The sequence below is a fragment of the Phalacrocorax aristotelis genome, chromosome W (assembly GCF_949628215.1).
Source record: "Phalacrocorax aristotelis chromosome W, bGulAri2.1, whole genome shotgun sequence".
Lineage (NCBI taxonomy): Eukaryota > Metazoa > Chordata > Aves > Suliformes > Phalacrocoracidae > Phalacrocorax > Phalacrocorax aristotelis.
This window is the reverse complement of record NC_134310.1, coordinates 11,366,780-11,393,079: the sequence shown is the minus strand read 5'-3', so window position 1 is coordinate 11,393,079 and position 26,300 is coordinate 11,366,780. Positions and strand designations below refer to the sequence as shown.

Below are 26,300 nucleotides of genomic sequence, written 5' to 3'. Positions count from 1 at the left end.
GAAGAACACAGAGTAATTTGCGTTTAGATAAGCTAGTGATCATTTGTCAAAAATGGAAAACTGGTTTAGTAGGGCCAAATCTGGTTGGTCAGAGATTGTTTTTCTCCAACTAAAATCTTGTAGAACAGTTTTCCCCTTCTCTTGTGTGGTAGGGACTATTCAGCACCAAAGAGAGTGTTAGGCTGTTGTTCAGATGTGAGCCAAAACCCTATCCCAAGTAAGTAATGGTTTGAACAGTCTAATACATTTTATTTGAAACAAGGCAGCTGGAATGCACCTTGCTTAACTGTGTTGGAGACTGGCTTCACAAACAGTGGAGTGAAGCTAATGTCTTGCTGCTGCCAAAGGAAATTTGCAACTCTTCTGGCTGTGCAGTCCAGCCTCTTGCCTTGAGCATTGAGTCATTCCTAAAGTGTCCCTAAGCTTTAAAGCAAACCTACTTGTGTAGTAGGTGCTCCTTGAGCGAGAGTCCATGTGAAATAAGAGCTTCTTTGAACAATACAATGATGAGATTACACAGCTTTGATAATCAAGGCAACCAGATATCTGGTTAAAATGGGTAGTGTTTTCTATCAGGTTTTGTTGTGAGAAAACCTAGTGATGATTGAATATGGGAGTTGAAAGGTGTAAAGGTTTTCCAATCAAAAGTTCTGATTAAACTTTACTAGTATAATAAAGCATAGCATGGTTACAATATGCATAAAAGTGCTTTATGCATGTACAGCTACTATACCGTAAATGCCATAACTACAGTAATATCAGCTTTAAACCTCAAAACAACTGCAGTTATTTTATAGTGCTTATGAGACCATTAAACCATCTTTCCTAATGTGGGTCTGTCGCAAATGGGAGAATTCATTTGGCCAAATTCCTCCTTTGATAAAAACCTATTTAGAAGGGCATTGTAGATTCATTTGAAATCATAGAATCATGAAACTTATTGAGGGTGCAATCGATCTCCTCATCCAGATAATTGATAAAGATATTAAACAAGACTGGCCCCAACACTGAGCCCTGGGGAACACTGCTTGTGACCGGCTGCCAAGTGGATTTACCTCCGTTCATCACAACTCTCTGGGCTCGGCCAGTCAGCCATTTTTTTACCCAGTGAAGAGTATACCTGTCTAAGCCATGAGCTGCCAGCTTCTCTAGGAGGATGCTGTGGGAGACAGTGTCAATGGCTTTACTAAAGTCCAGGCAGATAACATCCACAGCCTTTCCCTCATCCACTAGGTGGGTCACCTCGTCATAGAAGGAGATCAGGTTGGTCAGGCAGGACCTGCCTTTCATGAAGCCATGCTGGCTGGGCCTGATCCCCTGGATATCCTGCACGTGCTTGGTGAGCTCACTCAAGATGTATTGCTCCATAACCTTCCCCAGTACCGAGGTCAGGCTGACAGGCCTGTAGTTCCCTGGATCCTCCTTCTGGCCCTCCTTGTAGATGGGCATCACATAGGCAAGCTTCCAGTCATGTGGGACCTCCCCTGTTAACCAGGACTGCTGATAAATGATGGAGAGTGGCTTGGCAAGCTCTTCCACCAGCTCCCTTAGTACCCTTGGGTGGATCCCATCTGGCCCCATAGACTCGTGAGTGTCCAGGTGGCTCAGCAGGTTGTAAACTGCTTTCTCCTGGATTATGGGGGTTTTATTCTGCTCCCCGTCCCTGCCTTCTATCTCAGGGGGCTGAATACCCTGAGGATAACTGGTCTGGTGGTTAAAGACTGAGGCAAAGAAGGCATTTAGTACCTCAGACTTTTCCTCATCCTCAGTTGCAATGTTCCCCTCCATGTCCAATAGAGGATGGAGATTCTCTTTGGTTCTCTTTTTGATGTTAATATATTTGTAAAAACATTTTTTCTTATCCCATACAGCAGTGGCCAGGTTGAGTTCTAGCTGGGCTTTTGTTTGCCTAATTTTCTCTCCGCAAGACCTGATGAGGTCTCTGTACTCTTCTTGAGTTGCCTGCCCCTTCTTCCAAAGGTGGTAGACTCTCCTTTTTTTCCAGAGTGCCAGCAAAAGCTCCCTATTCAGCCAGGCCTGTCATCATCCCCACTGGTGGATCTTGCAGCACTTGGGGACAGCCTGCTCCTGCGCCTGCAAGACTTCCTTCTTGAAGAAAGCCCATCTTTCCTGGACTCCTTTGCCCTGCAGGACTGCCTCCCAAGGGACTCTCTCAACCAGTGCCCTGAACAGGCCAAAGTCTGCCCTCCAGAAGTCCATGGTAGTGGTTCTGCTCACCCCTCTCCTTACTTCACCAAGGATTGAGAACTGAATCATATCATGGTCGCTAAGCCCAAGACAGCCTCTGACCACCACATCTTCCACCAGTCCTTCTCTGTTTGTGAACAGGAGGTCAAGTGAGGCAGCTCCCCGGTAGCCTCACTTACCAGCTGCATCAGAAAGTTATCTTCCACAGACTCCAGGAACCTCCTATACTGTTTCTTCTCTGCTGTGTTGTATTTCCAGCAGACATCTACTAAATTGAAGTCCACCGATTGAATTGAAGGCAACCGATTGTGTTACTTCCGCCAGCTGCTTGTATAACATTTCATCTACCCCTTCATCCTGGCTGGGTGGTCTATAACAGACCCCCAGCAGGATATCTGCCTTGTTGGCCTTCCCCCTCATACTTACCCATAAGTACTCGCTAAGCTCTACGCAATCGAAGCACACCCTAACATATAGAGCCACCCTACCACCTCTCCTTCCTTGCCTCTCTCTTCTAGAGGAGCTTATAGCCATCTATTTGTGCTGGTTTTGGCTGAGAAGGGGTTAATTCTCCTCACTGTGGGGCGTCGGCTACCTTTCCAGCTTCCCGAGCTCTGCCGTGGGGCAGGGAACTGGGAGGGGCAGGGCCATGGCAGGGGCGGCTGACCCCGACTGGCCAATGGGATGTTCATTCCATACCATGTGACGCCATAGCCATTATATTAAGGGGGGAGCAGTTGCGGCTTGGGGAGGCACTTATTGTTAGTTTTTGGGAATGTTGTTTTGGTTTTGACTAAGAAACAAGAATATTACCCAGAAATCTGCCGCAAGGCTTGATGGTTACAAGTGGCAGGGCATGTGGGATAGCATGGGCAAATACCTAGGGCAGTGGGCACCCCCAGTGTTTTGGAGTTTCACCCCTGAACAAGTGCAGAATCCTGAAAAACTAGTAGAATATTTGGAGAAAGTATGTTGTTACGCTGGGAACTCCAGAGAGACACAGATAACTGCAACATGCTGGGGCCTGGCCCATGTGTACCGAGCTCTGCTCAACAGTATTCAGTGCTCCCAAGGGGAAGAGAAGGTCTCTGGATTGAAAGGCAAAGTGACAGGCACGGCAGCCACTCAAACCCCCACGACAAGTACTGGAGCTGACTCAGAGAATCAACCCGTGCCAGTATGAGTTGGCCCCATACACAAGAAGAAATACTGGAAGCGGACGTCAACTCGTTTAGATCGGGATGATGAAAAAGCAGGGCCATCACGGGGAGAGGAGGAAGAAGTCATAAATGAAATAGAGACCACCCAATCCCTGTCCTTGAGTGAGTTGCGAGATATGCAAAAAGATTTCAGCCATTGTTCAGGTGAACACATTGTCACCTGGCTGCTCCGATGCTGGGATAATGGGGCCAGTAGCCTGGAACTAGACGGAAAAGAAGCCAAACAACTGGGTTCCCTTTCTGGGGAAGGAGGTGTTGACAAAGCAATTGGAAAAAGAACACAAGAGTCAGCCTCTGGAGGTGACTCTTGTCTGGAGTGAAGGGAAGGTATCCCTTTAAAGAAGACGTTACATATCGCCTAGGAAAATGGACAACTATGGAGAAAGGCATCTAGTATCTAAGGGAATTAGCTGTGTCTGAGGTGATTTATGGTGACCTGGATGATCAACGGTCATCCAAAGATCCAGATGAAGCCGAGCGCACACGACCCATGCGGCGGAAGTTTGTACAGAGCGCACAATCATCGTATGCAAACTCATTGGAAGTAATGTCCTGGAAAGATGACGAGACACCAACGGTGGCTGAGTTGATTGATAGACTCCGGGATTACAAAACAAATATCTCTTCCTCGCTCGTCTCTGCTGTGGAGAAACTATCCCAAGAGGTCCAGCAACTCAAAGAAGATCTGTCCTACTCCCCACCTCGACAGAGCAGTGTCTCAGCTGTTAGGAATAAGCATCCTTTTGCTCAAAGGAGAGGATGCACACCACGGGCCACCCTATGGTTCTACCTGCGTGACCACAGAGAGGACATGGTGGGGTGGGATGGCAAGCCTACTTCAACCCTAGAGGCACGGGTATGTGAGCTGCAAGGAAGACCAGTCTCTCAGTGAGGCTCTTCCAGGAAAGCTGCTGCTCCAGTTTCCAGTGAGCAGATCCCCAGACAGAGGAGTAGAAGTGCTGATTTTATTTCTGAACCTAATAGGGAGACTCTGGATTCACATTTACAGGAAGTGAGTTGCGAATGCCATTATTAGGACTAGAGGGGCCCTGCCTCCAGCCAGGTGGAGGAAGGGGATAACTGGGTTTACTGGACTGTGTGGATCCGATGGCCTGGCACATCTGACACACAGGAGTATAAAGCTTTAGTGGACACTGGTGCACAGTGCACCTTAATGCCATCAAACTATATAGGGGCAGAACCCATTAGCATTGCTGGAGTGACAGGGGGATCCCAAGAGCTAACTGTATTGGAGGCCGAAGTGAGCCTAACTGGGAATGAGTGGCAGAAGCACCCCATTGTGACTGGCCCAGAGGCTCCGTGCATCTTTGGCATAGACTACCTCAGGAGAGGGTATTTCAGGGACCCAAAACAAGTGGGCTTTTGGTGTAGCTGCCTTGGAGACGGAGGAAATTAAACAGCTGTCTACCTTGCCCGGTCTCTCGAAGGACCCTTCTGTTGTGGGGTTGCTGAAGGTCAAAGAACAACAGGTGCCAATTGCCACCACAACAGTGCACCGGCGGCAATATCGCACCAACCGAGACACTCTGATCCCCATCCACGGGCTCATTCACCAACTGAGGAGCCAAGGAGTCATCAGTAAGACCCACTCACCCTTTAACAGTCCCGTATGGCCAGTGCGGAAGTCTAATGGAGAGTGGAGACTAACAGTAGACTATCGTGGCCTGAACGAAGTCACTCCACTGTTGAGTGCTGCTGTGCCAGACATGCTAGGACTTCAGTACGAACTGGAGTCAAAGGCAGCCAAGGGGTATGCTGCAACTGATATCGCTAATGCATTCTTCTCAGTCCCTCTGGCAGCAGAGTGCAGGCCACAGTTTGCTTTCACTTGGCGGGGTGTCCAGTACACCTGGAATTGACTGCCCCAGAGGTGGAAACACAGCCCTACACATCATGCAACTGATGCTACGTGGAGTAAATGGGTTTCAGTGATCACCCATCGCGTTTGAATACGAAATCCCCGTCGCCCAGGAATCTGGAAGTGTTTATGGACCGGCCGGAAGGCAGAGATTTTGGATTATCAGCAGAGGAGGAGGTGACGTGCTGAAGAAGCCCTGCTGTATAACAGACTGCCAGAAGATGAAAAGCAGTATGCCCTGTTCACTGATGGTTCCTACCATCTTGTGGGAAAGCATCGGAGATGGAAGGCTGCTGTATGGAGTCCTACATGACAAGTAGCAGAAACTGCTGAAGGAGAAGGTAAATTGAGCCAGTCTGCAGAGGTAAAGGCCATCCAGCTGGCCTTAGACATTGCTGAACGGGAAAAGTGGCCAGTGCTCTATCTCTATACTGACTCCTGGATGGTGGCAAACACCCTGTGGGGCTGGCTGCAGCAATGGAAGCAGAGCAACTGGGAGCATAGCGGCAAACCCATCTGGGCTGCCACATTGTGGGAGGATATTGCTGCCCATGTTTCCCCCCCCGGGTTTCGTGCCTCTCGTTGTTTTCCTTTCCATTGCATTTTTGTTGTGTTTTTAACATTTTAATTATTAAACTGTTTTTATCTCAACCCACAAGCGCTACCCTTCTGATTCTCTCCCTCATCTACCGGTGGGGGGGTGAGCGAGCAACTGTGTGGGGCTGAGTTGCTGGCTAAACCACGATATCATTGTAGCACTTCAGTCATAAAAGTCATCCCACCATTTCTCTGTGATGGTGACTAAGTCATAGCTATCCCACTGCACGGTGGCTTCCAGCTCCTCCTGTTTGTTGCCCATGCTCGTGCTTTGGTGTAGATGCACTTGAGCTGGGCTATCGGTTTCACCCCCAACCTTGGGATGCCAATCCTAGGCTCCTCTCTAGTAAGCCTGGCTATATCACCTATGAAACCTAGTTTAAAGCCCTCTTGATGAGCCCCACCAACTCGGATGCAAGAATCCTTTTCCCCCTTTGAGATAGGTGAACTCCATCTGCCGCCAGCAGGACCAGTGCCATGTAAACCTCCCCATGATAAAAAACCCCAAAATTCGACCAATGGCACCAGACTCTGAGCCACGTGTTAATCAGATGAGTCTTCCTGTTCCTTTCAGTATTATTCTTTCCTGCCACTGATAGGATTGAGGAAAACACTACCTGCACTCCCGATCCTTCGACCAGTCGCCTCAGTGCCTTGAAGTCCCTTTTGATCGCTCTTGGGCTTCTCTCTGCAACCTCATCACTGCCCACTTGCACAACAAATAGTGGGTAGTAATCAGAGGGCCTTACCAGACTAGGGAGTTTCCTAGTAACATCTCTGACCCAGGCCCCAGGGAGGCAGCAGACTTCCCTGTGGGATGGGTCTGGTCAGCATATTGGGCCCTCTGTCCTCCTCAGAAGGGAATCGCCTACAACAATTATCCTCCTTTTCTTCTTAACAGAGGTGGTCATAATGCATGGGGCTGACTGACTCTCCCTAGGCAACCCCCCGGATCGACGTTCACCTAGATCCTCGTTTGCCTGACCCTCAAGTTCCAGAGCCTCGTGACTGTTGTGTAGGGGCAGCTGGGAAGGTGAGGGAGGCCGGGAGGGGGTTCGCCTGCCACCCCGAGCAGGGACCTGTTTCCATTCCCCCGCATCTCTTAGGTTCCCTCCTTCTGCTAGGTGGCAAGAGGGATTATTAGATTATTATTAAATTATTATTGAAATAGATTATTATTATTAATTTATTAGATGACCAAACTCCTGTCTTATTTGTGTGCCGTAAACCTGCAGCTACTGGTTCTTGTCTATGCCCTTCAGTACCAGGATTTTCTCATGTAAGTAGCATGCATTTGCTTTTGCAGTGTAATCACATTCCTTTTGCCTTTTTAGAGAAAGTTTTTCTCCCCCCCCCCCCATAAAACCTTTGAATAGATTTGTAGCTTTCTACCTTCTCAAATTTTTAACATTGCTTGGAAAAACCTTGGTAATAAAACTGTATTAAGCATTTGGTATAGATTTTGTCATCCTGTGTAGAGGTAAAATCCTTGACCAGTGGACACCCAGTATTTTCTCTACTCTCAGTACTTTATTGCTGCAGTGTTGCAATGCAGACTCATGTTTTCTTTCATCTGTGTTTGTAATGAGTGGAAAACTAGAAAGGTGCACCTCTGTGCTGCGGAGAAAGTATTTTAGAAACACTGAAGGGCAGAGAGGCATCCAGTTCTAAGACTGCTTTTAATTGCTCAAGAAAGAAAACTTGTTTAACTGTCATGCAGGATTCCAGCATGATGATCAGAAATAAAGTTTCGTAAATTGACATTTTCTAGTGAGCAGTTTCTTTCATGAATATGAAAAAAATCGTTATGCTTTGGATTTTGTGCTTTGTGGGTGAAAATGTCTTTGCTCAGTAGGATACTTCAAAGATTATCTTCATATTGGGGGTAGAACTTTTTGCTGGATATCTACTAACAAGAAGAATAAAACTACGGATTAGATACTGCTGTTATAAATGCTTGTTTTGTAAGTGATGGCTTAAAAAGGTTGTTTAGATGGGAAATTCATTATGAAAGGACAGAAAAATAACAAGAGCCTTTGATTCTCATTGCACATCTCTTGTGAAAAAAAGATTTTTCTCCACAGATTAACTACTTCAGTACAATTTCTTAGCTGTACTTGGTTGGAATTTGGTCCTACTTAATAGCTATTTAGTAGCTTGTGCAAAACTTGATGGTATTTGATTGATCCCTAGTCGCTAATGTGGGAAAAGTTGATTACTTCTGTCTTAACTGACAAGAATTCACACTACTAAAATGTCACTGTAATTGTTAGTAGTTTCTTCTCTCTCCTCTTAAGTACTCCCCAAAAATCCAACTACGTTTTCAAGATTTCTTCTTCCTGAGTTTCACAGGCTGGCTGTAATTGAGTGTGGTGGTTTAACCTGACATATAGCTAAATACTACACAGCTGTTTGCTCACTCCCCCCAGTGGGACGGGCAAGAGAATCAGAAAAAAGGTAGAACTTGTGGGTTGAGATAAAGACAATTTAATAGGACAGAAAAAGATGGGAAAATAATAATAATGATAAAAGAATATACAAAACAAGTGGTGTACAATGCAATTGCTCACTGCCCACTGACTGATGTCAACCAACAACAGGGCAGCACCCTGTCTGTGGCAGTTTGTGTAGCTGGCCATGTTAGTGTCCTCTGTGAGAGTGTGTGTGCGCACGCGCATCTCTGGGATATGCACTCAGCAAACAGGAAAGCAGCAGCCACATCCATTGGCTTGGGACAGAGAGACCCCTGGGCTTGTCTCCAGCAGCCAGGCAGGAGGAATCCTGGAGTCTGCCAGAGGTAGCAGCCTTATAACATCCCTTAACAGTGTTCATCCCTGTTCTGGACTCTCATGAGAGAAGCTAACTTCTTGTCTTGCATTAAAAAAACATTAGGTACAGATGAGAACTACAGTTTGCCAAGCTATCAAGTTACTAAGAGCAGTCCTAACAGTTTGGGTACTCCTGTAAATAAAATAAAATACCTGTTAAAATGCTAGCACTCACTTGGCCCTGAACTTGTTTGTATTAAGGGTTAGTAAGTATCCTTGCCCAGTCACCAATAGGTGGTCTAGATAATAAAAATGAAGTGTACTTCATTCTTAGCTTTTCATAATGCATCACTGTCTTCTTGCATTCAGAGCACGTAGCATGTGGTAATATAGGACCAGTTTGGCATTTTTGTTTTCCCCTCTCAAGAAGATAAGCACCACTCTTCCCTTCCATTTGAATTGCAACGTGCTGTGTTCTCTCCAGGTACGGGGAGATATTTGATAATCCCTTTTAGAAAACATCTTCATTGATCGTAAGCTTGTGCTGTGATGTGCTTTCTGAATGGTCTGGTGATAAACCTGTAATTCAGTTTCTTCAACCACAATATAAATGAAGACATTTTTTGCTGAAGGAATAGATTCTGTTGCAGCAGATGCATCCTCAAATCCATTCCCCTCTGCAGCCAAGGGATTTTCTGTTCTCTGTGTGAAGTTTTTTGTTGTTGGTACCAAAACAAAGGTATTTAATGCCACTCTACTTTGCTTTCAGTGTGGCAATGTTTAATATTTCTTTGAATTTTCCCTGAATGCAGTTAAAAACAGTATCCGAAGGAGGTACTGAGAGATTGTTCAGTTGCATTGCATTCTGTTTTTTACCCATTACTGTCATGAAGATTCATTGTATCATAGCGTTTATAATTTCCTTAAGCAATATAAAAGCAAAATTAATAATCGCAGGCTATGCCTTTGATTCTGATGGAGGAAGATAAAGAAGCAGTATTCCTTTATTTGTCTTTGTTGTGGTTTAGCCCCAGTCAACAACTAAGCACCACACAGCTGCTCACTCACTCCCCCCACGCCAGAGCAAAAGTAAGAAAACTCGTGGGTTGAGATAAGAACAGTTTAATGGTTAAAGTAGAATAGTAATAGTAATAATGGTAATGATACTAATAATGACTGTGGCGATGATAATAATAATGATAGTAATAATTATAATAATAATGATAATATAATGAAAAGGAAAAGAGCAAGAGAAATGAAACCTGGGGGGGGAAAAGTGATGCAACTGCTCACCACCTGCTGACAGATGCTGCCAGTCCCTGAGGCGTAATTGCCGCTTCCCCCGGCCAATTCCCCCAGTTAATATACTGGGCATGACGTCATATGATATGGAATATCACTTTGGCCAGTTTGGATCAGCTGTCTTGGCTGTGCCCCCTCCCCTCCCAGCTTCCTGTGTACCCGGTAGAGCATGGGAAGCTAGAAAAGTCCTTGACTAGTATAAGCACTACTTAATAACAACTAGAACATCAGTGTGTTATCAATATTATTCTCATACTAAATCCAAAACACAGCACTATACCAGCTACGGTGAAGAATCACAGAATCACAGAATGGTAGGGGTTGGAAGGGACCTCTAGAAATCATCTTGTCCAGTGCCACTGCTTGAGCAGGTTCACCTAGAGCTGGGGCACAGGACCATGTCCATGAGGGTTTTGAATATTTCCAGGGAAGGAGACTCCACAGCCTCTCTGCGTGGCCTGTTCCACTGCTCTGTCACCCTCACAGGAAAGAAGTTTTATTCTCATGTTTAGGTGGAACTTCCTGTGTTCCAACTTGTGCCCATTGCCCCTTGTCCTTTCACTGCGCACGACTGAAAAGAGTCTGGCCCCACCCTCTTGACACCTACCCTTTAGATATTTATAAGCATTGATAAGATCCCCCCTCAGTCTTCTCTTGTCCAGGTTAAACAAATCCAGGTGTCTCAGCCTTTCCTCATAAAGGAGATGCTCCAGTTCCCTGATCATCTTCATAGCTCTCCTCTGGACTTGCTCAAGCAGTTCCCTGTCCTTGTTAAACTGGGGGGCCCAAAACTGGATGCAGTACTCCAGATGTAGCCTCACTAGGGCAGAGTAGAGGGGGAGGATAACCTCCCTTGACCTGCTGGCCACACTCCTTTCAATGCAGCCCAGGATACTGTTGGCCTTCTTGGCCACAAGGGCACAGTGCTGGCTCTGGGTCACCTTGCTGTCCACCAGCACTCCCAGGTCCTTCTCAGCAGAGCTGCCTTCCAGTAGTTCAGCCCTGAATCTGTACTGGTGCATGGGGTTGTTCCTCCCCAGGTGCAGGACCCTACACTTGCTCTTGTTGAATTTCATCAGGTTCCCCTCGGCGCAGCTCTCCAGCCTGTCCAGGTCTCATTGGATGGCAGCACAGCCTTCTGGTGTATCAGCCGCCCCTCCCAGCTTGGTATTGTCAGCAAACTTGCTGAGGTTGCACTCTATCCCATCATCCAGGTCATTGATGAATGTGTTGAACAGGACTGGACCCAGCACAGACCCCTGGGGAACACCACTAGTGACAGGCCTCCATCCAGACTCTGCACCACTGATCGCAACCCTCTGAGTTCTGTTGTTCAGCCAGTTCTTTATGCATCTCACTGTCCACTCATGCAACTCATACTTCCTTAGCTTGTCTATGAGGATGCTATGGAGACAGTGTCGAATGCCTTACTGAAGTCAAGACAGACAACGTCCACTGCTCTCCCTTCATCTACCCAGCCAGTCACGACATCATAGAAATCTGTCAGGTTAGTCAAGCATGATCTTCCCTTGGTGAATCCATGTTGACTGTTTCTGATAACCTTCTTTTCCTCTACATGCCTGGAGATGACCTCCAGGATGAACTGCTCCATCACCTTTCTGGGGATGGAGGTGAGGCTGACTGGCCTATAGTTTCCCAGGTCCTCCTTCAAAAATTAACTCTATCCCAGCTAAAGCCATTATAGTCTTTATAACATCTGTATATTTCCTGTGTGAATTAACTTTTTAAAAATTGCCTTCTTTTGTCAAGCTAAAACGTTCATGTGATTATCCTCTGTTTGGAAAGTGATGGAAAAACATTTTTTTCCTTTTATGTTGTAAAATATATGAAGATTTTGGAGGTATTTTCAGATTTCCATCTGAAAATTTTTTGAAAATTCAATGGAATGGAGAGCAGATTCTTTTAAATAGATTTTGAGAATAATACTGCTTGCTGTGGCTCTTCAAACCCATATCTTCTTTTTAACAGAACAGTAATTTTCTTCTGTCATTTTCATTTGTGCAAATGTGGTTGGTTGACCTAAGCTAGCAGCTAAGCACCACACAGCCACTTGCACACTTCCCCCCAGCAGCACGACAGGGGAGAGAACAGAAGAGCAAAAGCAAGCAAATTCATGCATTGAGATAAAGTTAATATAATAAGCTAAGGAAAGGGGAAGAAGAAAGAAAACACAAGAAGAAAAAGACGATGCAAAGGCAGTCACTCACCACCTCCTACAAGTAGACCAATGCCCAGACAGTCCCTGGGTAATGGCTACTTACCCAAAACCCTCCTCCCCTCCGATTTTATTGCTGCTGCATGATGTTATATGGCATGGAATATTCCTTTGGTCATTTCAGGCCAGCTGTTCTGTTTTTGTCCCCTCCCACCTTCTTGCACACCCCAACCTATGCGCTGTGGGGCAGAGTGAGAAATGGAGAAGGTACTGACACTGTGTAAGCACTGTTCAGCAACAGCTAAAACATTGGTGTGTTATCAGCACTGTTTTGGTCACAAATCCAACACAGCACTGTGCTGCCACAACTCTCTTCCTCCTGAATAAGCTCTGCTACCCATGATGGGCTCCAAGCTGTCTGTGGATGATGCTGTGCATGTTGTGATTGTCAGAGGTGGCTTTGGAGGGATTGCAGGTGCCAGCCAGCTGAAGTCCTGGGCAGTCGCCTTTGTGCTGGTGCTTAGCACCATACAGGCTACTATGAAGAAAATTAGCTCCATCCCAGCCAGACCCAGTACAGCAGATAATTGATTTCTTTTGGTCTGTGGTAAGCTTGTCCTTTCATAGAGGATGTTACATGGGTGTTTCCTGAAGTTCCTTCTTCTACTAATTCTGGCAGGCTTTCCCTTTGTTTTCTGTATCAAAAATGAATGTTTCTTTTTCCTTTGAGTTGTTTTGAATTAATACGTCTAGGTAGTGTTAGGTGAGCTTAGTAGGTTAAGATTTCTATGTGGTGGCTGAATTTTAAGGAGTTTTGGATGCTACCTTTCAGATTATTTTTCTGTCTTTTCAGGTCTCTGGATGGCAGACTCAAAAGAAATGCAGTTTTAAGAGGTATGCCTCATGTAGCCCAAAATATTCCTGACTAGCATATATGCTAATGATAAAGCCACTCCTTTCAGGAGGGGTCTCTTTGCTTGTCCTCTGTTTTTGTGAGTCTACTCTAAAAGTTTTCTTTGCTGGAATCTCTGAAAGCTGCTTCTTCAAACCTGTTTTGTTAGTGGCTTAACTTTACTGAAGAGGTCTGTAATATACTGCTTACCCTTCTGGTTTATTTTTTTACATGGCATTGCATTAGTAGAGAAAGTATAGTGTGAATGAGGATACTTGACTGACATGCCTTCCCCCTTCCACCCTCTCCTGTTGTGGATTTTCTTTAAATTGGAAGTGTACTCCAAATACTTCTGTAGTTTGTTTCCTCTACTCCATCCCTTGGTTGAATACTTGGGCTATCAGGCACCAATACTGTTCCTAGCCTCAGTGTGGTATAACATAACATTATTTGGAAACAAAAAGAAGAAATACTAGTCTCTGTTCAAACAGTCATTTTGGCATATTGGCCGGATATTTGGACCTGATTGTTTTTTGTTTTGATTTTCATGTTCCATCTATTCAGAGGTCTGCCTCTTTTACTCCTCTCCAGTATTCATATGTTGTGTCTGAATAATTCAGTGTTTTATAGCTGCTAGCAAAAGCACTCTCCTAGAAATTAAATTTGCTAGTTCTTCCCTTATCAATTTCATGATTCATTCAAGAAATTGTAGGGAATCTGTTCCCTTTTTTACAATTTGGAACAGATTTTAGAAAAATAGCCTTTTTCTCATTCTCACAAAAAGCTCTGCTCTCTGCTGTAAAAGATTGTTTAAACAAGTAACTGAGTAGCAGATCTAATGAAGAAAATGAAATTAAATAATTAAATCCTACAGATATGTCTTGGTTGGCTGTAACTGACTTTTTAAACAAGTTATGCTAAGATTTTTCTGTAACTCTCCACTAATTGCTACAAAACAGTATTTTGGATTGAGGTTTGGTGACAGCTGAAGTTTTGCTGTGCTCAGTTGTGGAAAACAGACATTCAAAAGCTGAGGGTAAAACTGCAAATGTTCAAGTCCTGGTCCCTCCTTCTTGGCTCTCTGCTTTTATTTAAGAACTTGACTGCAATCATATGAAAGATTCCGAAGTTCTTGGGCATGCATATTGTATGCACTGACTAGTCATATAATCATTTTTACTGAAGGAAGCCAAGCTAAAAACATCTTCAGTTAATATCAAGGAACAGAATCATAGAATTGTTAAGGTTGGAAAAGACCTCTAGGATCATCAAGTGCAACCGTCAACCCAACACTACTATGTCTTTTAAACCATGCCCTGAAGTGCCGTGTCTACATGTATTTTTTTGAACACCTCCAGGGATGGTGACTCCACCACCTCTCTGGGCAGCCTGTTCCAATGCCTGACCACTCTTTCAGTGAAGAAATTTTTCCTAATATCCAATCTAAACCTCCCCTGATGCAGCTTGAAGCAGTTTCCTCTCGTTCTATCACTAGTAACTTGGGAGAAGAGACCAACATCCACCTCGCTACAACCTCCTCTCAGGTAGTTGTAGAGAGCGATAAGGTCTCCCCTCAGCCTCCTCTTCTCCAGACTAAAAAGCCCCAGTTCCCTCAGCTGCTCCTCATAGGACTTGTTCTCTAGACCCTTCACCAGCTTCATTGCCCTTCTCTGGACACTCTCCAGCAACTCAGTGTCCCTCTTGTACTGAGGGGCCCAAAACTGAAGACAGTATTCAAGGTGTGGCCTCACCAGTGCCGAGTACAGGGGCACGATCACTTCCTTACTCTTGCTGGCCACACTCTTCCTGATACAAGCCAGGATGCTGTTGGCCTTCTTGGCCACCTGGGCACACTGCTAGCTCATGTTCAGCTGGCTGTCTACCAACATCCCCAGGTCCTTCTCCATCTGGCAGCTTTCCAGCCACTCGTCCCCAAGCCTGTAGCATTGCATGGGGTTGTTATGACCTAAGTGCAGGATCTGGCACTTAGCCTTGTTGAATATCATACAATTGACCTCAGCCCATTGATCCAGCCTGTCCAGGTCTCTCAGCAGGGCCCCTCTGCAGAGCCTTCCTACCCTCGAGCAGATCGACACTCCTGCCCAGCTTGGTGTCATCTGCAAACTTACTAAGGGTGCACTCGATCCCCTCATCCAGATAATTGATAAAGATATTAAACAAGATTGGCCCAAATACTGAGCCCTGGGGAACACTGCTTGTGACCGGTCGCCAACTGGATTTACCTCCATTCACCACAACTCTTTGGGCCCAGCCATCCAGCCAATTTTTTACCCAGCGAAGAGTACACCTGTCTAAGCCATGAACTGCCAGCTTCTCTAGGAGGATGCTGTGGGAGACAGTGTCAAATTTTGAATGCAATTTTAAATAGATTGAGCTTCACTTCCTATTTATTTGGAACAAAATGCATTTGAACTTGAATGCAGATCAGAATGTGGGCACTAGGTTAGTGGATTATAGAGTCAGGAGGAATGAAATAATTTGTTCCAAATCTATCTCTTGTTTAACAGTCACCATAGGACTTCCCTCATTTACAATTATTGTTTGAACTTTTGGAAGGCTTAATAAGTTGTGTTTGAATGTTGCAAGCCACCTTACATCTTATGTATACTGGAAATATGTATTTACTGTTCAGAGGTATGTCTTTTTCCCTTTTAAATTCAAACTTAGGTTGGATTTCTTGGTCTGGAAAAGTTTTCAAATTCACTTTTGGCTTCCTTTTGGGCAAGGTGCTTGATTAAGAGGTAGGAAGATAGGATTTTTACAGATCCTGTTGCCTGCATTCCAAAATGGTGGTGGTGGGTGTATTACCTTCTATCTTATAATTTTTTTGAAAGATAATATTGTAGAAGTAATTAAGAGGAAAGCTTGGATTTGTCTAGAGAATAGGGTTAGATAAAGGAAGATGGCTAATCTCAGTCTTCCTAATCTAAGCTTTTTTTGGACCTTTTATTAGCTGGCTATATAGAGCTGTCCCTTACGTACCACATATCAGGTTAACTACCTGTGTAAAAAATATCAGTAGTCTGAGCAGAATAATGTTGCTTCAAGTGGAATTGTCCAGAGAAATTTGGCTGATGGTAAACATGTTTTTCACAGTATCATTTAGGTTGGAAGGGACCTTGTGAAATCATCTAGTCCTCAAGCAGGGTCAACTAGAGAAGGTTGCCCAGGACTGTGTCCAGTCAGGTTTTGAATATCTCCAAGGATGGAGACTCCACAACCTCTCTGGGCAACCTGTGCCAGTGTTAGGCTACCTTCACAGTAAAAAAAGTATTTTCTTTTGTTCAGTTGGGATTTCACGTGTTTAAATTTGTGCCAATTGCTTCTTTTCTTGTCACTGGATACTAGTGAGAAGAGCTCCCTCATCTTCATTCTCTCCCATAAGGTATTAACACATATTGTTAAGATCCCCTTTGAGCCTTCTCTTCTCCAGGCTGAAGCGTCCCTGCTCTCTTGGCCTGTCCTCATATGACAGATTCTCCAGTCCCTTAATCATCTTAGTAGCCCTGCACTGGACTTGCTCCTGTAAGTCCATATCTTTCTCATACTGAGGAGCCCAGAATTGGACACAGTACTCTAGATGTGATCTCACCAGTGCTGAACAGAGAAGAAGGATAACCTCCCTCAACATGCTGACAATGCTCCTCTTTATGCAGCCCAGTATACTGTTGGCCTTCTTTCCCACAAGAGCGCATTGTTGGCTCATGGTCCTTCTCAGCATAGCTACTTTCTAGCCAGTTGGCTCCCAGCACGTACTGGTGCCTGGGATTGTTATTCCCCAGGTGCAGGACTTGACATTTCCCGTTGCTGAACTTCATGAGGTTCCTCTCTGCCCTGTCCTCCAGCCTGTCAAAGGTCCCTCTGAATGGCAGCACAACCCTCGGGCATATCAGCCACTACTCCCAGTTTTGTATTGTCTGTGAACTTACTAAGGGTGTTCCAGCATCTAGATCATTAATGAAAATCACAGAATCACAGGTTGGAAGGGACCTCAGGGATCATCTAGTCCAACCTTTCTAGGAAGAGCACAGTCTAAACAAGATGGCCCAGAACCCTGTCCAGACAACTCTTGAAGGTGTCCAACGTGGCCGAGTCAACCACTTCCCTGGGGAGATTATTCCAATGGTTGACCATTCTCACTGGTGAAAAATTTCCCTCTCGTGTCCAATTGGAATCTCCCCAAGAGCAACTTGTGTCCATTCCCCCCTTGTCCTCTCCATGTGACTCCTTGTAAAAAGGGAGTCTCCATCTTCTTTGTAGCTACCCCTTAAGTACTGGTACATGGTAAGGAGATCCCCTCTAAGCCTCCTTTTCTCAAGGCTGAACAAACCCAGTTCTCCCAGCCTATCCTCATATGGCAGGCTTCCCAGTCCTTTGATCATCTTGGTGGCCCTTCTCTGGACCCCTTCCAGCCTGTCTACATCCTTTTTGTATAGCGGGGACCAGAACTGTACACAGTACTCCAGGTGTGGCCTGACAAGCGCTGAGTAGAGTGGGACGATGACTTCTTTATCTCTGCTGGTAATGCCCTTTTTGATGCAACCCAGCATCCTGTTGGCCTTCTTGGCTGCAGCAGCACACTGTTCGCTCATGTTGAGCTTCCTGTCCACCAGGACCCTCAGGTCCCTTTCCACAGAGCTGCTCTCCAGCCACGTGGATCCCAGTTTGTGCTGCACTCGTGGATTATGTTTTCCCAGGTGCATGACCTTACACTTGTCCTTGTTGAACTTCATAAGCTTCTTGCTGGCCCACTCTTCCAGCCTATCCAGATCTTCCAGCAGAGCAGCTCTCCCTTCTGGAGTGTCTACTTCCCCACTCAGTTTGGTGTCATCTGCAAACTTCATCAGGCTACACTTGATCCCGTTATCCAGATCACTTATAAAGATGTTGAATAACATTGGGCCCAATATCGATCCCTGGGGGACTCCACTTGTGACAGGTTGCCACTTGGAAAAGGAGCTATTTACCACCACCCTTTGGGTGTGGCCTCTCAGCCAATTCCCCACCCACTGCACAGACCACTTGTCTAGGCCATAACGCATTAATTTCTCCAGGAGGAGACTGTGGGGGACCGTATCAAAGGCCTTGGAGAAGTCCAGGTAGACAATGTCCACCGCCCACCCCATGTCAATCAGGCAAGTCCCTTTGTCATAGAAGGCCACCAGGTTTGTCAAGCACGATCTGCCCTTAGTGAAGGCATGTTGGCTTTTCCCAATCTCATGTTTCATTTGACTTGTGATGGCTCCCAGGAGGATTCGTTCCATAACTTTCCCAGGGATTGAAGTAAGGCTGATGGGCCTATAGTTACCTGGATCATCCCTCGAGTCCTTCTTGTAGATAGGGGTAACATTTGCCTTTCTCCAGTCCTCTGGGACATCCCCCATTCTCCACAACTTCTCAAAGATTATGGAGAGCGGCCTTGCGATGATGTCAGCCAGCTCTCTCAACACCCTTGGGTGGATGGTCTCAGGGCCCATCAATTTGTATGGGTCCAGCTCCTGTAGTAATTCATATACTAACTCTTCCTTCACTGGTGGTGGGTCGGTGTTTGGATCAAGTGGCAATTTAGTTCCTGAAGTCTGGGACCCGGCAGTGCTGGTAAAGACAGAGGTGAAGAAAGTGTTGAGGACCTCTGCCTTTTCAGCATCGTTGGTGATTGACTCTCCTTTTCCGTTTAACAGTTGGCCTGTGTTTTCTTTCTTTTTCTCCTTGTGGTTGACATGTCTGAAGAAACCTTTCTTGTTGTTTTTCACATGTACAGCCAGTTTCAATTCAAGCTGGGCTTTTGCTTTTCTAACTGCATCTCTGTACGCCCTGGCAATGCCCTTGTAGCTCTTGATGGATAATCCTCCACTTCTCCATCTCTGGTATGCTTCCCTTTTGGATTTGAGTAGACCCAGGAGCTGATGGTTGAGCCAAGGGGTCTCTTGCTCCACTTACTTCCCTTTCCTTTATAGGAGATTAACTGGTATTGTGCTTCTAATAGAGAGTTCTTGAAGAACTCCCAGCACTCACTAGCTCCTTTATCTTCCATGGAAGCATCCCATGGAATCCCTCCCAAATGAGTTCTGAGCGAGCTGAAGTTTGCTCTTCTAAAATCCAGAACCCTTGTCTTAGAGCTGACCTTCAGCACACTCAGCAGGATCCCGAAGTCCACAATATTGTGATCACTGCAGCCAAGGCTCTCACTAACCGAGATATTACAAAGCAGGTTTTCTCGGTTTCTGACTAGCAAGTCCAGCAGCGGCTCCTTCCTGCTTGGCACATCTAACATTTGTATCAAGAAACAGTCCTCTATACATTCCAGGAACTCGGTGGATGACATGCGAGCTGCCGTATTGTTCTTCCAGGAGATGTCTGGGTAGTTGAAGTCACCCATGAGGACCAGGTTCTGTTGGCCAGAAGCTTGCTTTAGTGCCCCAAGTATCGCTTTGTCGGCATTGTCATCGTGGTTAGGAGGCCGGTAGCATATGCCTACTGTGAGGTCCTGCTTGGAGACAACCCCTCTGACTTTAACCCAGAGGCATTCGATAGAGCAGTCCAAGCACCATAGTTGACTTTGAAACATTCAGGGTTTTCCTTAATTTAGAGAACAGTGACTCCACCTCTTCTACCCTGCCTGTCCTTACGAAAGAGCCTATAACCATCCATTGCGATCCCCCAGTCAGTTGAGTTGACCCACCATGTTTCAATTGCTCCTATGATGTCATACCCTTCTGAGTGGGCATGGAGCTCCAGTTCCTCCTGTTTGTTTCCTAGAGTGCGTGCATTCGTATAATACATTTGAGGTGATTACTCTTCTGTTTCACATCTTGGGAGACAACTACATAACATTTGTCACTGCACTGCTTGGCCTGACACTACTCCCCTGTTGGACATGCTGGTATGAGCATTTCTGCAATGGATCCCACCCCCCAAGTCCTTCAGTTTAAAGCCTGCCTCACCAAGTTAGCCAGCCTACTGCTGAAGATTCCCTTACACCTTTTAGACAGGTGGATTCCATCCCTCCCTAGCATGTTGTAGTCATTGAAGAACACCCCATTGTCATAAAAGCCAAACCCCTCACAGTGGCACCAGCCACATAGCCAGAAGTTGATATACATTATGCGCCTGTTTCTGGCTGCTCCCTTCCCTCGAACTGGCAAAATGGAAGAGAAGATCACTTGGGCACCAATGTTTTTCACTTGCTCCCCCAGGGCTCAAAAGTCTTCCTTGATTTTACCCAGGTTACTGCTCTCAGTGTCATTCATGCCTACATGAAATAGCAGCAGTGGATAGTAGTTGTTTCTTTTTATGATGTCCACTGTTTGTTGCTGGTACGGTTTCCCCTTGCAGGGGACTTTGCAGACCTTGCTCATGGGTGTCGGCTTGATATCTGTTTCTGATTGTGATGGTAGAGGGTGCAGGCTGATGTGGAATCATGCTTCTGTGAGTCACCAGGGTCCACGGTGCCTCATTCTTGGCGGTGTCTGTCACAGGAACATGATTCTGAAGCCACCTGACTATCTCTGCCTCAGCTCCTCTAATACTGCGCAGCCTCTTAACCGTTTCCTGCAGTTTGGCCCCCTGATGTAACAGGTCATCAACCTGTGCACACCTCGTGCAGGTACTTACCTTTTCATCAGGAGAGGGGTTTGGGCATTTGCTGCAACCCACTGCCTGTACTGGTGTGTCCTTTCTTACAAGATCTGTCTGGGTGGAATTGTCTGACATCTCAGGGGCTTTTGCTGCAGGAACAGTGGTTTTAGCTCTGAGGCAAGTGCCCACCATTTTGCCAGACACCAAAACACTTGTCTGAACTGTAGACCTACAAGCAGGCTGCGGAGTCCCTCCTGCGCGAACTGCCACGCCATGCACTGTTTGCCTGCTTAGATTCTGAGTGATACCCAATTCAGCACTGTTAGTCCACGAGGGATTCACTAACAGGACGATCACTATTAGTCCAGTCGTGCCCAATAATGCTTCACGGCCAGATTCACTAATAGTGTGGTTTATTGAAGCAACAGAAATACAGGTTCTTATCTGATTGGTGGTGATAAATACACTGTCTGCAAAGTACGTGCAAGTATAAAGCGCTAAAACACAAAATAACAAGCTTGTTCTTTAAATTTCCCAGGGAATCACTCAGTATAACCAAGTGTTTGAGCCTTAACCAATAGGTGTCCCTATGGGGGAGAAGAGAGGTTCAGCCCATTGACTGGTCCCAGTAGTCCATGATGGTATCTTCCTTAACGTCCCTCTCTCTTGGGGTCGTTTTTATACTATTTTATGTTTAGGTGGAGCTTGAGTGACTCTAGTTATACATACTTTCATTACTGATTGGTGTAGAAATTCCTTGCTTCGATTTAAAGGTATAGACTAAGAGAAATTCAGAGCACACTCAGTGAGGGGTGGTCATACCTTGGAGGCAGGTAACTTTGGGATGGAGGTGTGTATTTTAGTATTATAATGAGGTTATAATGAGCAAAGTTCACCCACAGGGCATGATGTCCGGGCATGGTTCCATCCAGCCCCCATATCTGCAGTGATTTATGGACGAGTTTGTCCATGAAGCCTTCGCTTCACTCCCTCCTCCAGTTATCTCCCTTAGATTAGGACCCTGAGCTCCCCCAGTGTTCCTAACACCTAAGAGTGCAGGTGGTGTTGCTTAGGGGACAATCACTGAACCAATTTCTAGCATGCCAACCGCATTCTACTCTGGAAGCCTCAGTAATTTCAACCTCAATAATCTCACCCCCAGTAATCATTCCACACTTTCACGGGGACTGAGGTGAGTCTGACTGGCTTGTAGTTCCCCAGATCTTCCTTCTTGCCCTTTTTGAAGATAGGAGTGACATTTACTTTCTTCCAGTGTTCAGGAACCTCTCCCAGTCACTATGGCCATTCAAAGATAATCAAGAGTGGCCTCACCATGACATCAGTCAGCTCCCTCAGCACTTGTCGGTGCAACCCATCAAGCCCCATTGATTTATGTATGTCTGGTTTATTTAAGTGCTCCCTAAACTGGTCCTCCTTCACCGAGGGTAAATCTTCCTCACTCTACACTTTCCCTCTCATCTCAGAGGCTTGGGATTCCTGAAGGCCAGTCTTGTCAGTAAAGACTGAGGCAAAGAACGCATTGAATACCTTAGCCTTTTCCATGTCCCTTGTCACCAGTTCCCCTGCTTCATTCAACAGCTGGCCCACATTTTTCTCTAGTCTTCCTTTTGCTGTTTATGTACTTGTAGAATCCTTTCTTGTTGTCCTTCACACCCCTTGCCAGATTCAGCTCCAAGTTGGCCTTGGCTTTTCTAAATCCATCCCTGCAAGATCAGATAGCATCTCTTTTGAGTGAAAAGCAGGTGCAGATACCTCGGGGATGAGGCACAACACTCAGCAAGTGAAGGCTTTACCTTTAATGAAAGCATAGTGTTAACACAGTGGGAGCCCTGGCACATTGACACTAATAAAATGGGGACCCGACACAGTGGAACCCTGCTCGGAGTGAAGCTCAAGGGAAAGCACTGCAGGGGTAGATAAGAAAACTTGCACTGATTAACATATCATACATATGCAATGTCCTGTTTTGCTCATTAGCGAACTCACTCATGTAATGCAGGTGCTGTTGTCAGAATTCTGAGTTCCACAGCTGGCCTTCACATTGGCACCAGTGCAAGGGTATGTGCAGATGGGGGGAAGCAAACTATCCTGTGACAATGAGATAAGATGTGCTTGGGACTCTACATACTCAGTGAGCTATCCTGTAACATAGTAGTCTTGTGCCCTACAACTCTGTACTCATCCTGAGTACCCTGCCTCTGCTTCTACCTCCTGTACACTTCCTTTTTATGTCTGAGTTCAGTCAGGAGCTCCTTGCTCATCCATGCAGGCCTCCTGCCACCTTTTCTTGCTTTCCTACTTGTTGGAATGGACCTTTCTTGAGTTTGGAGAATGTGATCCTTGAATATAAACCAGCTCTCCTGGACCCCTCTTCTCTCCAGGGCCATATCCCATGGGATTCTTCCAAGCAGATCTCTGAAGTGCTTGAAGTCTGCTTTTATTCCACTCTTTGTGATAGATGTGAATGCTGGGTTAATTTAGGCCTTTGAGACTGTTAGCTAGGTACTAAAGACAGCTGCTGAAACTTTTTAAAGACTATTGAAACTGTCTGAACATAATTCTGTCTTGATGCTTTTATAGGAACCCATCAGTAGAAGGATTAACTATTTTTAGTTGATTGATAATCACAAAACTAATAATATTTCACATGGAATTTGTAAACTATTTAGACAAATGTAAAATCTTAGACTTCAATAAATGTTGAATTCACTATTGGTAACATAAAAATAACTTTCAGCAAACATCAACACAAGTCTGGGAGTGTATAACGGTAAATGAAATTAAGATTGCTTAACACTAGAGTTTTGGGGGTTATTTTTGGTATGCCTTTATGATGATGTGTCAAAATAGTTCAAACATTAATAGCTTTGTAATTCTTGTATTTGTTCTGGTTGCTTTTAATCTTTTAATTAGACATAATTCAAAAGCTTTTCCCCTACAACAGTGTACTTCTGAGTGTGTGTATGGTTACAGGAAAAATACATTTGTGGCGATTTTATAAAATCTGGTTTATTTTATATGATGTAAATGACTTGCAAGAAATCCTGTGTTAAACATCTACTCACATGGGGAGTTTATTCCTAAATATTGTAGCTTTGTATCTTGAATCATTGGTATTTAACTTTCATAAATACATTAGTGTGGTGGGTTAACCCTGGTCAACACCCACCCAGCCTCTTGCTCACTCCCCTCTCCCACAGGACAGGGAGAAAATAGAGGGATTGAGATAATGATAGTTTATTAAGGAAATCCAAAGCTGTGTGCGCAAGCAAAGCAAAAAGAGGAATTAATTTGCTACTTCCCATCAGCAGCCAGATGTTTAGCCACTTCGTGGGAAGCAGGGCCTCAGCAACGGTTGCTTGGGAAGACAAATGCCATAACCAATTCTTCCTCCTTTCCCTGAGCATTTATTGCTGAGTATGATGTCATATGGTATGGAATATCACTTTGTTCAGTTGGAGTCAGCTGTCTTGGCTATGTCCCTTCCCAGCCTCTTGCCCACCCTCAGCCTACTCCGGGGGCGGGAAGAGAAAGTCGTGCAAGCACCATTTAGCAATAGCCAAAACACTGGTGTGTTATTAACACTGTTTTAGCTACAAATACAAAGCATAGCGCCATGCAGGCTGCTGTGAAGAAAGTTAACTCCATCTCAGTACAATTAGTTAGGATTAAAAATTAATTAATGGGAGATGATCTAATTTAGTCTGTAATATGCACTTTCCTCTTATGTGATACAGATCTGAGAAATTCCAAAATACATTTTTCCTAAGGATTTATTAATTGTTTGCTCTTCTTAATTTCTCATTTAAGGTGGTAATTTGAGTCCTCTCATTTCTTCTTTATGTATCTCAGGATTTGTACTGAGTTTACATGGCAAGGTTTTGGTTGCAGGGGAGCTACAGGGGTGGCCTCTGTGAGAAGAGATCAGGAACTGCCCCCATGTCCCATGTCAGACAGAGACAGTTTCAGATGGCTCCAAAACAGACCCGCCACTGGCCAAAGCGAAGCTGGTGTTATCTCTGTGATAAAATATTTAAGAAAGGGTAAAAAATGCTGCACAGCAGCTGTGAGGGAGAGGAGTGAGAAAAATAACCCTGCAGACACCAAGGTCAGTGAAGAAGGAGAGGGAGGAGGTGCTCCAGGTGCAGGAGCAGAAATTATCCTGCAGCCCATGGAGAAGACCATGGTGAAGCACATTGTCCCCCTGCAGCGCATGGAGGACCACGTTGGAGCAGATATCCACCCTGCAGCCTGTGGAGGACCCCACACTGAAACAGGCTCCTGGCAGGAACTGTGGCCTGTGGGGGACCCACACAAAAGACTGTGAGTAGGAGTGGCAGAGATGAAGCGTTATGAACTGACCACAACCCCCATTCTCCATTTTGCCCGTGATAGTAATTGCTGAGTGATCTCCCTGTCCTTATCTTGACCCACAAGTTTTTTTTCATTGTATTTTCTCCCTCTGTTCTGTTAAGGAGGGTGTCATGGTTTTAGCTGGGATAGAGTTAATTTTCTTCACTGCAGCTGGCCTAGTGCTGTCCTTTGAACTTAGTATGAAAATAATGTTGATAACACACAGATGTTTTCGTTGTTGCTGGGTAGTGCTTGTACTAGTCAAGGACTTTTCTAGCTTCCCATGCTCTGCCAGGTGCACAAGAAGCTGGGAGTGGAGGGGACACAGCTAAGAGAGCGGATTCAAAGTGGCCAAAGGGATATTCCATATCATGCAATGTCATGCCCAGTATGTTAACTGGGAGGAGCTGGTCGGAGGAGGGAGGCAGTAATTGCGGCTCGGGGACCGGCGTCATCGGTCGGCGGGTGGTGAGCGGTTGTATCGTTTGTGTTTCTGTTTTGTTTCCTTTTTCACTTTTCCTTTTTATTATATGATCATTATTGTTATTATTGTAATAATCATTATTATCATCATCAGTATTATTTTATTTTAATCATTAAACTGTTCTTATCTCAACCCACAAGGGTTTTTTTTGTGCTTTTGCTCTTCTGAGTCTCTCCCCCATCCCACAGGGGTGGGGGGAGCGAGCGAGCAGCTGTGTGGTGTTTAGTTGCCGACTAGGGCTGAACCACGACAGGGGGAAGTGAGAGAGAGTCTTCATGGGCACCTGGCGGCTAGCCAAGGTGGACCCACCACAGTAGTTTGTGGGGTTTTTAATAATTGTTTTCGTTTTTCCTCTCTAAACAAACACATCTCAACTCAAATGGGAATTGCCTCATGGTTGGCTCAGAACTTCCTATTTCAGATGTTACTTTAAAGAGAAAGGATAATGATAACTTAAGAGTTCTTTGAATGATAAATCAATGTTCACTTTGCAGATTAAAAAAAGCATGGTGGGAAGCACATCAGTTTGTCTCCAAGGTCTAGGTCAGTCTGTATCTCTAGTCTAATCAAACTGACATCTTCATAATATACCATTTTTCTGCTAGCTGCTTCTTGTCTTTCTAAATAGTTACAAGTATATCTGGCATTGCTTCTTCTAATATAGCATTTTAAGGCATTTCACTGTTATGGCTTAGCTGTCTTTAAAAATGCTGATGTATCCCAATTCTTTGACCCTTCTGTGAGCAAAGGACAACGTGTAGCTTGAGTTGTGTATGGCTCAGCCCACAAGATGCAGGCTAA

At 45.2% G+C, this 26,300-nt stretch overlaps 1 protein-coding gene across 13 annotated transcripts in view; it reads left to right on the top strand.

The window, feature by feature from the left end:
• The window catches only part of LOC142049382 (polycomb group RING finger protein 3-like), a 131,789-nt gene that overhangs the window by 49,727 nt on the left and 55,762 nt on the right, over nucleotides 1-26,300 (top strand). For 4 of the 13 annotated variants that reach the window (XM_075077054.1, XM_075077049.1, XM_075077059.1 and 1 more), the window contains one exon: nucleotides 13,004-13,044. The exons of 5 other annotated variants lie outside the window; for them this stretch is intronic. The gene's annotated coding sequence lies outside the window, so the exon portion shown is untranslated. Of the gene's footprint in view, nucleotides 1-7,123; nucleotides 7,184-11,362; nucleotides 11,482-13,003; nucleotides 13,045-26,300 lie in introns of those variants that run through there. 4 more of the 13 variants (XM_075077058.1, XM_075077050.1, XM_075077055.1 and 1 more) reach the window with 2 other exon arrangements.